Consider the following 14723-nt stretch of genomic DNA (forward strand, 5'->3'; position numbering starts at 1 on the left):
ATTGCTGAGCAGAAGCAGCTCAGTCTTCACAGCATATTCCCTCCGTAACTGCCTGTGCATGAGATTTCCAAATGCTCAGACATAATTCTCCCACTGGAGAGTACAGGCTGATTATGACAAACTCCGTCAATTTTATTAGCCACACAGATGTTATGGATATATGTGAAAATCAACCGTAATTCTTCCCGTGATGTGCATAGGGGCACTGCTGCAAACCGTGCCTTTCCCCTGCACAACCCCAGAGCTTACAGGCTTCCTGCCATTCGGCCTCCACAGGGCCTCCGAGCTGAGATGATCTTAAAAAGAGAAGTATTAATGGGATTAAAAATGACACTATTGAGCCGGTGGGTGATTGCAACCGCCGAGTGCTGACTGCTGCTGAAAACCGAGGGGGAATGCAGGAAGAAGACTGCTGCCCTGCGGTCCTGCGGCGTGCCTGGGATTTCCCCTAGGTGTCCGAAACTTGTGTCACCACAGTCCGTCAGCGAATATCCCTGGTGCCAGTGCCACGTGGCCAAGACTGGCTGTGCCTCTGAAGCTGACGGGGGCACAACTGAGCTGTGCGACCGCTCTTCTGGTGCTGAGACCTCCTGTGGTCCTTCTTTACACCTGCTGTGGGGCCACCATGCTCCCCATGCCTGTTTGCAAAACGCACAGCTGAAGAGCTGTGAGAAATGTTTGCATCAAGATCATTCAACCAAAGCCCTCCCTGGCTCCCAGCACTGGTTCTCAAAGGCTCAGCAAGCGGAAGGAAAGCAATGAGTGCAATTTAAAGAGTAGACAAAGCCTACAGGGCATTGTTGGTTAAAGTCCTTATTGCAATGCACCTCTAGGAAGCCTCAGGAACGTCGGTTTGCTGTGGAGAGGCAGGTCCAGGAGAGAGGAGACCCATGAAGACTTGGCCCTTACCCCTCCTGCACCTCAACCTTCCCGTCTGTGAAAAGTCCTCGGGTCTGACAACCCAGAGAGCAACGTGCCACATACGAGAGGTGAAAGCAATTAGCCATGGCGAAGTGCAGAGAAACTGTTGGCGAAAAGAATCCCATAAATGCAGTTATTACGGGCACCCAGTTACCATAGCAATTGGCGTCTTAGAAATGCTAATAATAGTAAAATAAATAATACAGGCCAGGCAGGAAGAGCCCCTGGAGATGTACGTGAGCTGCTCCCCTCCTCGGGGACTGCATGCATTGCTTTCTCAGCGCTCCCGGCCCCGCGCTGGCTCCGGCGCAGCTCCCTCCCGGGGCAGCACGCTGTGCTGCTGCGAGCGCGCTGGGGCAGCCAAGCGAGAGCAGAACTTTTAAGCGCTTTATTATTTTCACGAGTCGTCTGAGAAGGCAAAACCCCCACAACTGCAAATAATTGAATACGTCGATGATATTTTGACTTGTTCATGTCTTGCAAGGTTTACTATAACCCTGGTAAGTACTTTACTGCTGTCCCTCCAGTGATGTTAATTAAGCTCACCGTAGGCTCACAAGTCTTTTTTTTCCCTCTCTTTCTTCCCCATTTTTTTTTAATAAGCAAGCAGTTTTCACAAGTATAATGCTTAGCAATGGGAGCCGAAACACAGTGGAAGGAACCCAGACAAAGGCAAATAGAAGGAATAAAGATGAGGCATCCTTTACTGTGATGGTCAACGCTTCTTCACGAGTGAGTTTTCCAGCAAGATTAACTGAGAGACTGTGAAAGTCTGAAGACAGTGTTAAAGAGGCATTCCAAATAAACAGAGAGCATCAATCCTCAGCCTTGGGCCACTCAAGTTAAAATTTCTTTTACCTATGTACAAAGAGACGTTCAGAGATGAACATGTTAGGTAGGTGTTTCATGGCCCTTCCATATAATTTTACATATTGCATTTTCCATTTAAAATGTTTATATCAGTAGGGGAACCAAGCAAGGACAAGCCTAATATGGAGAACAATTTGAGCAGTAGGCCAGCAGAAAGTTCTACACCTGCTCTCTCCTCTCTATGTATCTCCAGTCCTCAAAAATAGCACCATGATACTTATCTTGCTCCCTGTCACACCAAATCCTTTATGTCACCTGCAGACCAGTCTCCTTTCACACTCCAGTGACAAGTCTGATGGGCCGTCTTATTTCCACTAAATTGGAAGTGGATTTTTTTTTAATGTTTTTAAAACGAAGATAGTTTTTTAAACTAGGCTTTGACCTAGAACACAGCCTTTTTGTCCAGGTTTTGCTCACTGAAGGCTGCTTAGTGTTTATTTCTCCTTTTATTTCAGACTCGAGCTTTTTAGTGCAGCTGATAAATTAGGCTAATACCCTTAAAATACCCCAAAGTACCAACTCCACTGCTGAGAACCGCACCTATGGAACCACCACTGATTCTTGGCAACTGTTTGTGAACCCACCCCTGCTCTTCCTGATGTCTTTGCTTGCAGTCTGCACAAGGATGCTCAGAAGGAACAATTTCTGTATCTGGCTGGACTAAAAGGACACATTCATTCTGGGTCACTGTGTACCAAACCAGTGAAGGGAAGAAAAATCACTCAGTGCCTTTCCTTCCACTTAAACAGCACTCTGGCACAATCTGGCCCTGTGCAGTGCCCTTTCTGGCCTGAGGGTGAATCATTCAAACCACCTCAATTAATCTCTTCCCAGTTTAACACCAGCTAGATACACTATCTGATAGACGAAGATGCTGAAGAAGGATTGTTCTAGTTCTTGGAACAGTCTAACCTAATGGAAATTACCAGCGAACCCTTTATCTGCCAACTTAATCCTAAGTCAACATGAGCATTTTAACAGAACTCCTGCCACTTGTGTGATGATGCAACATGAAGACAAGAGATGAGTCAAATATGATGCTCACATGGCAGGACTGGGAGACAGGACAGAGAGTGGAGGTGGTTGGTTAAGATGAAACGTTCAGTTTTTACCATGACTCAAACATACAAATCAATTGGTGATAAGATGCAGGGAAATCAGGGAGGAAAAACGTGGGAGAAAAAGATGAAAAAGTTTCTACCCTTTCCAAACATGGAAGTGGTAGAAGCAGAAGTGAGTAAAAAGCCTGAGGAAACAGGAGTAGGAGGGAAAAGGCAAAGACTACATAAAATCTCTAATTTCCACAATTGTTGAGCTTGGGGTTAAATTAGTTTCTCAGATACTCAGGTAACCCTTATGACAAAGATTTCTGTTTTGAGACATAAATGAATCACCAGACTGTAGGGAAGCCAGCATAAGAAACATGATGGTGCAGACAGAAAGCTTGCAAATTGGTATAATAAGCAAAGCACTGAATAAGCAGGAAGGAATTGAGCTTTATTTGAGCAACAGTTTGCTCATACCTAGATGAGTTTTGAAGATGTTGACATGTGATCAGAGATAGCCATCTCCCAACCTCTGAATGCTTCTCTATAAGTAGGATTGTACAAACCAGCTAATCTAATGCTTGTCTGCATGGCATCATTCTGAGGAACAGGGGACTGCCAGTATCAGAGGAACTAGCCCAAAAATGTGATGTTTGAGGATGGAATGCAATAGCTGATAGAAGTCCAATACTGACCAAAAGAGACTCAAATTTGGACAGTCCACTGAAATATTTTTATGGATTAAAGGACTCCTCCCTTAGAACTGACCACACAACAACCACAACTCCTGGCTGAATTGTACAAACCATTTTCCATATAACTTTGAGAGAAGATGAGAAGTTAGGAGGTTGAGTGTTTTTTTCTGAGACAGGCATCAGAGGACCTTTCATTGAAGACCAGAGGCATTTTGTGCTCCTTTCCTCAGCCTCTCCCACATGTATGTCATATAAACCAAGCAAAGGTGTTGCTTCTCCCTCCCACAATAATCTTCCATACACGGTATTTGGGATCTTTCCAGTAGAATCAAGCAGTTTGGCCTACTTCCATATCCAATTATGTCATACAGAATTATCCTCTTTCTGTCCCTTCTGTTTGTGGCCTGGTTGTTTAAGGAACAGAAAACCTATCCTATGATTACATAACATTACAGTAGTATTTTCCTACAGGAGCAAGTGAGGAATATAGAAACAGGCTGTAATTTTCATTAGCAGTTATGTCTGCTCTTGCTATATGAATGATTTCTTTTTCCCAGGCCATTGCATCCTGTTACAAAGAAAACATAATCCTACCCTGGAGACTACAAAATTACTTTACATGGGAATCAATGTGCTATCAGAAATCTGCTCTGATTACTCAATTGCAGGATTTCAAGCAAAATGGCTTGGGTTGAAAGGGAGCTTAAAGACCATCTAATTCCAACCCCCTGCCATGGGCAGGGACACCCTCCACCAGACCAGGTTGCTCAAAGCCCCATCCAGCCTGGCCCTGAACACCTCCAGGGATGGGGCATCCACAGCTTCTCTGGGAATCTTGTTCCAGTCCCTCACTACCCTCAAAGTAAGGAATTTCTTCCTAACATCTAATCTAAATCCACCCTCTTTTAGTTTAAAGACATAACCCTTTGTCCTATCACCCTGATAAAGAGTCCCTCTCCAACTTTCTTGTAGGCCTCCTTTAGGTACGTGTAGGCCAGTTAAGGCCTTCTCTTCTCGAGGCTGAGCAACCCCTTCTCTAAACTGAACTCATGGGGACAGGCCACCTAAGAACAAATTCTGGATTGAGTGCTTCACTCATGCAGACTTCAGGAAGACACAACAGTGTTCATCTAACAAACTTGTCTGCCTACTGTAACTCTGAGGAGTCTGTTTTTGACTTCAGTCCTCCCTACACTCGCTGTCACCTTTCTGCTCAACACTGATTTAATCTCATTCTTCTACAACGCTGTCAGACTTATTTATTTCCATTATTTTACTGTTACTGTTCTTTCTTTGCATATTCATACCAGAGTGTGACATCAAACACAGAAGGTATGGGGTTAAATATTTCAGGAATAACCAGAGTCAAGCTCTATAGGGCTTCAAGATGGACAAGCTATGCACACAGAGCATTATGACAGCAGTATCACATCTCCTTCTTTAGCCATACACTTTTTAGCATCTCACCTTTAAGAATCCATGTCCAACATTATCAGTATCTGTCCTAGACCACAAAGCCATACTACTTCGTCAATTCATTACAATATTTAATCTATTCAGTAAAAACAACCAACCCAACTATAAGCTCAGAATTTGGCAAGACTCACATAAAAATAATCAATTTAAACAGAATGTGCAAACATCTCCATTTATGCCAGAAGACTCATAAAAGGGTCTTGCATGCTTCAGAATATAAACTGCTTACTGCTTGATAGAAAATGGGGTGAAACTTCCACAAAACCAAACGAGTTCACAGCTGTCCCTCAAGAAGTTACTCTGACACTCCCAGTACTGGCCAGTGTTGAAAGTCATTTAAAAACTGAACTTCATATGCCATTGGTAGCTCTGAAACGTCCACAACAGTTTTTCTTCCTCTCCATAGTGTTTGTTTGTAGGGTTGTTTTTTTTTTTTCTCCTGAACTAAGTAGCCCACGACTTTAAAGTAAAGCTATGTGTTTTTTTTGTTTTGTTTTGTGTTTTTTTTTTTTTTTTTAATCCAGAGACCTCTAAATCCATTAATCCTAATTCAAGAACAAGTTACTATTGAGAGTTTATGTCTTACTACGGTGGACAATGCAATCAAAAAAACACATACTGAAAATATAAAGTGTTTATGGAACACTTCAGCTATGCCTTGTAAGACAGAAGGACCCTCAAACTACCTTAAATTCTTGGTGGTTCAAGTTCAGACACATAATAGTGCTATAATTATGTTTGCTATGATCAAACGACAAATGTGCAATTGTTACTCATTCCTTTAATGACTAGTCTACGAGTGACTAGTTAACTGATGAACATACAGACGATAATTAACAAATTTGAAAAGACTGATGTAAAATAATCCAAAACTTCCTTAATGATGTCGGAGTGCAATTTCCATGGTTATTTGTTTATGATGCATAGTAAATTATTTTGTCTGTTTCATGAGAAGTTTGTTTTGTTCTGTTTATGTTCCACCCTGTAATACCTGCTTTAAAAACATCCACTGTAAAAGAATGGTACTGTTAACTATTGTCAGTAATACCTGGAAACATACTTGCAACCAAGGCTATTGTTCCGGTTTAAGAAAATCATTATTAAACAGCCAACATTGAGAAGTCAGTAGGATTCTCAAAAATCTCCTGATTGTGTACATATAAACTCAAGTTCCATGAAAACTGGATGCACTAACAAGAAAAATGATGAGTCTTTCCTTCTGCTAAATAGAATGTTCTTTCATGCTCATTTCTATTATTTTTTAACTGTGATTGCTGAACAGGTATATTTTACTCTGTAACAGCACACAGCAAAATTTCCAGTGACAAATTATTCATGTAGTTCAGTGTGAGAGTTTTGACCAACAATGTTAGCAATACAGTTTTAAAGAGGTGATTTGGTAGCATTCGTTCCCTTCGAATCCATGGAAGGAAACTCTAATCATTAGTTGTAATACTTCACAGTAAGGTAGACACTGGTTTCATGTAAAGCGATGCCATTTACGCATATTCCTATCTAGAATTGCTGGAATTTGAGCATGTGACTCCCATTAACATTAATGGGAGTTATATGTTTAAAATCTTTGCACATTGTGATGAGAATATACCCCATGGAATCCAATTAATCTGAGGAACATTGCATACATTTGGGAACGTTCATGTTGTACAATTTCACTGGCATATGGATTTGTCCTCAATAAAGCTTGCTAGTATCTGGTAACAAAGACATTAAGAATCTACTGTACATTTAAATAAAGGAGGACTAGACTATATGTTTTCCCAGCTCCGTGTAGGCAGCTACAAAGAAGCTTTTGAGTGTAAACAAGTAAAGAATTGAGAAAATAAGGAAGAAGACGGTATTTTAAGAATGTGAATATTTGGAGAATGCTGGGGAATGAACACTGAGGAGGCTGTTCCTTTATAGGTTAGATGCATTTTCAACAGGAACCAAGCAAGTACAAAAAAAAAAAAGAAAAAGAAAAAAAGATGGGGGAAGGATAAAAAGAATATTCAGACTCCGGCTGTTTCCCACACACAGAAGATAATAATGTGAATGGAAGTGATTTTGTTTTAGGGGTCACAGCAGAGGCAGATATTGCAACCTTTCCAGATCCTGAAAAATATCATTTGATTAAAATAACTGGTCCCGTTGTTCTTGTGATCCTAAGGAGGCTATTTTACATGATGAAGACAACAACAGCAAAGTAGTGAACAGTAAGTTTTAGTGCTTCAGAGACAAAGCACTAGAGACACACTGCTGCTGGAAAGTGTAACAGAACATTAAAGCACATGATAAGTAAGCAGGAATCAGCAAAAAGTTAATAGGAAACCACAATGACAATATGTCCGTGCAGTTAAGTACAATATTTCTCTTTTTTTTCCCCTTCTAACAGGATGAGGAATTTAATAGTACACAGGAAAGCAATATCTTAGTAAAGAAAGAAAGGAACAACCAGAGATAAGGAAATAATGCTTCTTGCCACTAAACGAGCTATTCAATTTTAAGAACATTTGTTTGTAAATGTTTGACAAGACCTCACTTGCCCAGACCTTGATGATCCTCAGACATTCTTCAGAAAGGTTTCCTGAAGAATGAAGAAACATGTAACCAGAATTGCCAGAAATTAATCATTATTTTTGAAACCTTGACTTGAAAAATGTTGTAAGGCCTGATGCTCACAGAAAGATATTTAGGTCTTCTGGAGGAATCAAGAGCCCTGAAACCATCTTAAATCAGAGATCTGCCTGAGAATGTGCGTGGGCAAGCTATGTGCAATGGTTGCAAACCCACCTACCTAAGTAGCACCCTGCACAGTTGTGTATTTGTTTATATCAACTTCTACAGATTAGTTCAGTGTTTCATTCCTAGAAGGGCTGCAAAGCTTTGTGTTGTGTGTTTGCCTTTGCATTATATAACCAAAATACAGACTGATGATGAGGAGGAAGCGAGAGCACCCAAGGCTTTGTAAATCTGTGTTTGGGGGAAGTAGAGAAAACAATCACATTACAGGGAGTGGCTGAACTGAGAGACTGAAAAACTACCTTAAAGCTTGTAAATACAAAAAAAAAATAAATCAGCAAGCTAAAAAGTAACATTTGAGGGCTTTTAAAAAAGTGTTTTAAAAACTATGGCCAAACTAGGAATCATTTATTTTCTGGTGATGTAAAGCTTCTCAGTGCTAAGTCTGATAGTTGAGAAAGTCTCAGAACTTACATACCAACATGTACAGGTCTGCTTCAGTGCAAGATTTAATATGGTCTATTGTGACCAGAAAAGGAGAAAAATATGTTTTCATAGGAAACCTGCAGTAAGAAGTTGTGTGACGATGTGTGCAGTGTCTCACTGTCGCGTGCAGAGCATCTGTGAACCAAAGCCCTTTCTTCTCCCACCATAAGTAACAGCTTATCTGAACTGTTGACTTTTTTATTTCAGGTTGTGGCCAACCCTGTGCATCTCTAGTGTTCATCTCTTAATGATGAAGCTTTTTTCTCCTAGCAGAGCAATGACGACAAAGTCTTTAAGTCAACAGAGAACATTTGCAATTCATCTTTTCACTTGGTATTAAATACTCATTTTATCGAAAGTAAATACATCTTTCTTAACATAATAGGGAAAAAAAAAAAGAATGAAGGAATAGGAGCTACATTCTTTGTACAGACCATAATTTAAACCTGATCCTGAAAAGTAATGTTAAAATGGTAAACATGTTGTTTGTGATGTGTTAATGTTTAATGATGATGTTATTGAACACAGAGATTAGATCCCTATCAAATGTGATTTTGAAGATACCTGGACTACAGAAAGATTTTCAAAGGCATTTTTCTTGCTTAGAAATAGCCAGCTCCTTGTATATGTCTCCTTCTTAGTATCTTAAAAACACATTAAGTTTTTCATCCTTCAGTTCAGATTTTAGAACTGCTGTTTATCTATTTAAAAGATCTCTGAGATGAAAAAAGAACTGTAATTAATGAGGGGTTTAGGCCTTACTGTATACACACACACAAGTTTATCTATCCATCCATAGACACAGCCATATTTTAACTTTAAGATGTGGTTAAAACTTAAAGAACTGATTGCAAAATATTGGCAAGGACCATTTTATTTAACAAAATATCCAGTGGTTTGCCTAACATCTAATTCCACAGTGACCTCACTGACGTTATCATTTTCCAAAAGGCTAATGGAGAGAGGTTTTTTAGGGTAAAAAAGAAGAGCTAAGCCTCAGAATGTGGATCTTCCAATGCTTGTGCAAAAGAAAGTCACTCCGGGCAACGCATAACCTGACCTGACCTAGGAATAGATACAACCTCCACAACAGCTTCAATTTACCAAATCCAAAATTGCCCCAAAACACATAAGACAACCATTCCTGTACCTTGGTACCTCCAAGAAAATGTCAAGCTTCTCATTAGTGATGCCATGCACCGATGCCTTGGCGGGCATTGGAGAAAGCACTGTTCTTGCTGAAGGACAGCGCAGACACGCAGGTCCACCGTGGTGAAGCTGCATGTGTTATGAGGGACTGCAAAAAAGACAGCAACTTTAGAAGCAAATCTTTTAAAATTTAATCAGCGAACAAATTTACACAAATTTACCTTTGGAATTCATTGGGCATCAACAGAGAATAAAATAATGTACGTGTGCACAGCCCTTTATTAGGGTTCTGAGCTGTGTACACTCTATATGTTTTACATATAAATACATGCATGTGCCTAAGGGATTTTAAAAAGAAATCAGATGACAACCTCAGTCTATATTTTCTTTTGAAGAGGAATATCAAATTCCTCTGTTAAGGCTATATGCCAGTCCCTGGCACAACAGGCCTGCAAGCACAAGTCAGAGGAACCGTATGTGTTTAAAACCAAACATATTTTATATATTGGCTCAGTTGTGACCAGAACAGTTAACATATTGCAAGACCAAAGAATATCTTTATGGGACTTTATCTGACAGAAAGGTTACTTCATATTATTTCACTTCAAGTTTCTACCTTCTTCAAGGTATTTGGTATTGAAGAAACATGTCATTTGTCTGGTACAGCGCAGAAAGACCTGTATCTCTGTTCCAAGATATGTTATTGCCTAACCAACAAACCTCCTTTTTTAAAGACAGTGACTTTCCAATAAATCCAATGCAGAATGCTACAGACAGTACTTAAGAGCACACTGACATAGTATTATCTACAGAATTATGGACAACCCTAGGACCCTGCCAGGTTGAAGCTTAATACCAGAAATAGAATAAATTGATTCAAGAAGTCATCTTGAACACCACTGTTCAGCCTGAGTGCAGTTCAGTCTCTAATGATTAAATGTTACTTCTTTATAAGCTCCATTCTGGCCAAAACTGTCTTACATTAATATTTTCACAAACTACATCCCAAAATAAACATTTTATATATGATACAAATACCAAAGTCACTTCAGTTCACTTATTGTGGTCATGACCACTTTGGCAAGATTATGGGGAGGGAGGAGAAATCCAATAAATCAGATATTTTCATGATTTAGTGTTTTCAAAGGTCAGAAACCAGCACACAATATCTCCCTACTCTGGATTACACATCAGTTAATAGAAAGAGCAAAATTTTCCAAGAATACAGCCAAAACCTGGCATCTGACAGAGGAACTTCATCAATATGTCCTATTCTTTGGGCTCCTCCCTCCCACCATTACGTCCTGAAGAAATACACTGCAATAATGGACACAAAGACTAGTTCTTAAATTAAGAAAATGACAGCGGGGGAATGATGAATGGTGAGGACCTCTTTCCCTTTAATGGTGGCGTGCTTTCATTAGCTAACTTTGTAGCATTTGCACTAGAAGATAAACTAAGGAAATTCGGCGACGGAGGGGGGAGTTGAGCTTTGTGCTTCAGATCAGATCCAAGCATTTGCAAAATCAAAGTCTCTTTGGGATTTTTGGTTTAGCCAGTGTTTAAGAATGGCTGGGGCAGCTGCAAAATGCACAGCCAAATTTCTAATGCAGAAAGCACATCTCCAGGGTAATGGGGATGTGCACAAAATGTGAGTTTGTTCTCATGCAGTAAGTCTACTCAGTTTCATATCTACCTGGACTGCTTGCTCCTCTTTGCAACAGTTTGTTCTCTTCTGATATCTGACACAGCTGGCTTTTGGCAGACGCTCACAACATCCATCACATGAGGAACACTTGTGATGTGTTGGAAAAAAAGTAAAGCCAAACTGTTGGATTTTGTTCTGTGTTTGCTGTCTCATCTCCACAGTCTAGGGCTACCAAGCTAGTCCTCATCAAAACACCTTTTTACTTCCTTTCATTGGTTTATCTACAACTTTTGACTTGAATACGGCAGCATGCAGTTCCTACAGCCAAACAGCTGGAGCAGAGCTGTGCACAGCACTCCCTGGTAGAAAAGCAAACAGACAAGACCAGCGTTAAAACCAAGATACATAAAATGCCCAAAGCAACATTAAATCATCTGAAGATATTCGCATTAAACAGAATTATTGTCCCCATTAAGAATCAATCAAAGCTATTTAGAAACATTGGCTCTTCAGCCAGGTCCCTGGGAGACTTCCCGATTAAGCAGATTTTCCATGTAGGTTTCTTCTGATTAAAGGCCCTATCTTGCAAATCCTTGCTCAAATCTATCGTCCTAACTCAGCTGAGCCGTCCTAATGGATGAAGAGTGCTGGCTTACTTATCTCATCTACATTTACCTAATTCTGCTGATTTCAGCCTGATTTGCATGACAAGAGACGAAGCCAAGAGAACCCACTCTCAGAAAAGAGTTTGCAGGGGAAGAATGACAGCCGTGCCTACATTTGGACCCTATTAGAGAACTGCCCAGACTCCAACTCACAGCCAGCTCTGGCCTGGAAGACACACAGCCATGTTAGCATAAAACCATGAAAGACGCTGATAAATCCACCTGAGAGGCGGATCTTTTTAATGCAGCCACATTCACACCCTAATGTGTCTAAATGACTTCCTGACCAAAGCTGGCTCCTGCCCCAGTAGCTTGGAGCGAGCCGGTGACAGCACCAGACTGCGCAGACATGTTCTGTAAGGTAAGTACATCCTATATCGACAGCATTTAGTTGATCCTTCGTAATAAAATGTGTGTTCCACTGGTCTCTAATTGACTGGCCTGCTGACTGTCTGAAATTGCCGGGAGACAAAGAAATGAAATGGGACAAATTACTTTAAGAGTAATTATATTAATAAAATGTAATGCAGTTTTGTCTGCCATCTAGAAATACTGTTAGCGTCAGACAGAAGAGCAAATGAGAAACTCAAATTCCACAATTTAGACCAGAAATCAAGAATTTGCTCTTTTTGAAAATCAAACTTGCTATTTGCCATGATTTCCATAATTTATAAACCTCAAAATTAACCTTGACAGCCATAAATTCCCATGTTCCAAGTTTCCTAATACTACCCTTTCCACAGATCTTCTGCCCCACCCTCTCTGTGGTCCAAGCAGGATTTCTGAAGACACCGCACTGATAGCAGTTTGGTAAAGAACAGTCACTTCTTTCTGCTTTCTCTGAGAAATACATGGGTGTATGCTTGCGTGGGTATGTTTGCATGCATAAGTGTGTTAAATATGGTCGTATTGCCCCTTCCACTTTGCCCCTGTGAAGAAAGGAGATTATCACAAAGCAATCCACAACCTGAAAAGCAGCTAAATGGAAAGATACCAAGCCCATATGAGCCCACAAAATGTTTCACGCCCTGGTCCCTGTTTCAGGAACCCAAGGACCGCATTAGTGTGCATGAAGCATTAACCTTTTATGGTTAGCTATGTGATGAGGTGGATCTCGTCTTGCTTCATTTTTGTTTGACAGTCCTATAAACATATGAAATTAAAGTAGAGCCCCAGCCAAACCTTCTCTGACAGATGCCTGTTGGTATTTCTAAGGGGAGCAGCACGGGGAAGGAGACTGGGACACAGACTACGGGGCTGAAATGCACAAGTGAAACCCTTAGGGTTGAAACTAAGCGATTAGATCTGGAGTTTGGAGTTATGCATGGTACTTAGGGAGCAACCTCCAGGACAGCATCAGTGTGCACACTGATATGGAGGGCAGGAACAACTTCAGGCATCTCCACCAGCTCACCTGCAAATTTGAGTCATTCCCCAAATTCACCTAAAAGTGCAGTCTGCATAATACACCTTCACTGTATTTCAACTTAGAGGGCTCCATCTGCAACAAGGATGGGGAACATTAAAAGTTGATCAGTGACAGTGTCTGCTCAGTGGGTCCACACATGTCATGTTCTGCAGCCTTGTTCCCTTGCTGTGGTTAGACACCTTGTTTTGAGATCCAAGCAGATTACAGCTAAAAGCTTTTCCTTCCGTTCATTACTTCCTACTTCGGTGTTACTCTCATCGATTTTCGTATTCTAACTCCTCAGGTCTAAAAGCAGAGCACTGAACTCATAGGACTGCTTTCTTACTCTTTCATAAACAGGGCTAACGCTACTACAGATCAATCACTGTAAAAGTTATTATTCCTTGCTTCTTTTTTAACTGAAAGTCAAAGCATTTGGACTTTCAGAGATCTGGTTAGGAGGAATGTTGTGTGATTTAAATGTAACGTGTCAATAGCAAAGATACGGCACATGGGAGAGAGAAAAGAGACAATACAATCACATCTCTCTTCACTATTGAAGTCAAGTCAGAAAAAAAGTCAGATGAAGCATGTGGAGTTACACTGGTGCAATACTGGGACAAACACAAAGAAAAACAGTTACTACAAGGAAAAGAAAGAAAATGAAAGAAAAAGTAAGGAGGGAAGGAGGAAAGGAGAAAAGAAGGAAAGAAAAAATCTGCCTCTAATAACAACAGCAATGCATGTAATATGCAGCATAGGTAATATATGAATACACGGTAGATCTTATTAAAAACTACTAATATTTTCTTCTTCTCCCTTCTGCTATTGCTCAAAAAATAGAATAGCTCTATCTCCCTTTGTCAATAAATCACATTAAGGTCACTCTGAGGAGCAGCAGAATATAAATGTCTTGTATGCAAAATCAAACTATCTTTGGGGGTATAAATGTGATACAAATGCCATCCAAAATACACTTGAAAGAGACAAATGAAGTACTAGAGCATTAGATTTTGCAATTTATTTACAGAGTGGAAGTCATTGAAATCTACTTCTCCCTAAACTATCTGCTCCCAAGCTTTGAACATTCAATAACTTCTCAGCCAGGGAATGTGCTTTTTCCCTTCTATTTTCTCTGTGGTTTGCCTTATCATGTGCTAAGTATGTTATTGCAACACATTAGTTACTTCGGTACACAGCTTTGAAACCTTCACACTAGACTCTACAAATCTCACAGATAAATCATTGATCAGAATAAACTGATTGCCTGTTCTGGATTCACTTTAGTAGGATTAAAAAAAAAAAAAAAAGCCCAAAAGATAAGTTCAGAAAACAAACCCAAGTCTGTTACTTCTCAAAGGGCTACAGTTTTTCATCCTTAGTCTATGATTTCTAGATTTTTTCCAAGGCTTCTGTATGAATGGTAAAAGATGCATTTTTTTTTTTCAAATTGTGAGAAAATCACCCCACAAACAGGACATATTTTTTAATATTACAAGCTTGAGATTTGCTTGAAGTTTAGACAGTGTGTATCTGTCCTCAAACCAAGATTTAAGTTGCTTATGTGACCTACTAAAGCAAGATAGCTGCACTACTCTGCGCTTTTGTTTTCAACAGACT

Source organism: Anser anser (genome assembly GCF_964211835.1).
Source record: "Anser anser genome assembly, chromosome: 11".
NCBI classification, from domain to species: domain Eukaryota; kingdom Metazoa; phylum Chordata; class Aves; order Anseriformes; family Anatidae; genus Anser; species Anser anser.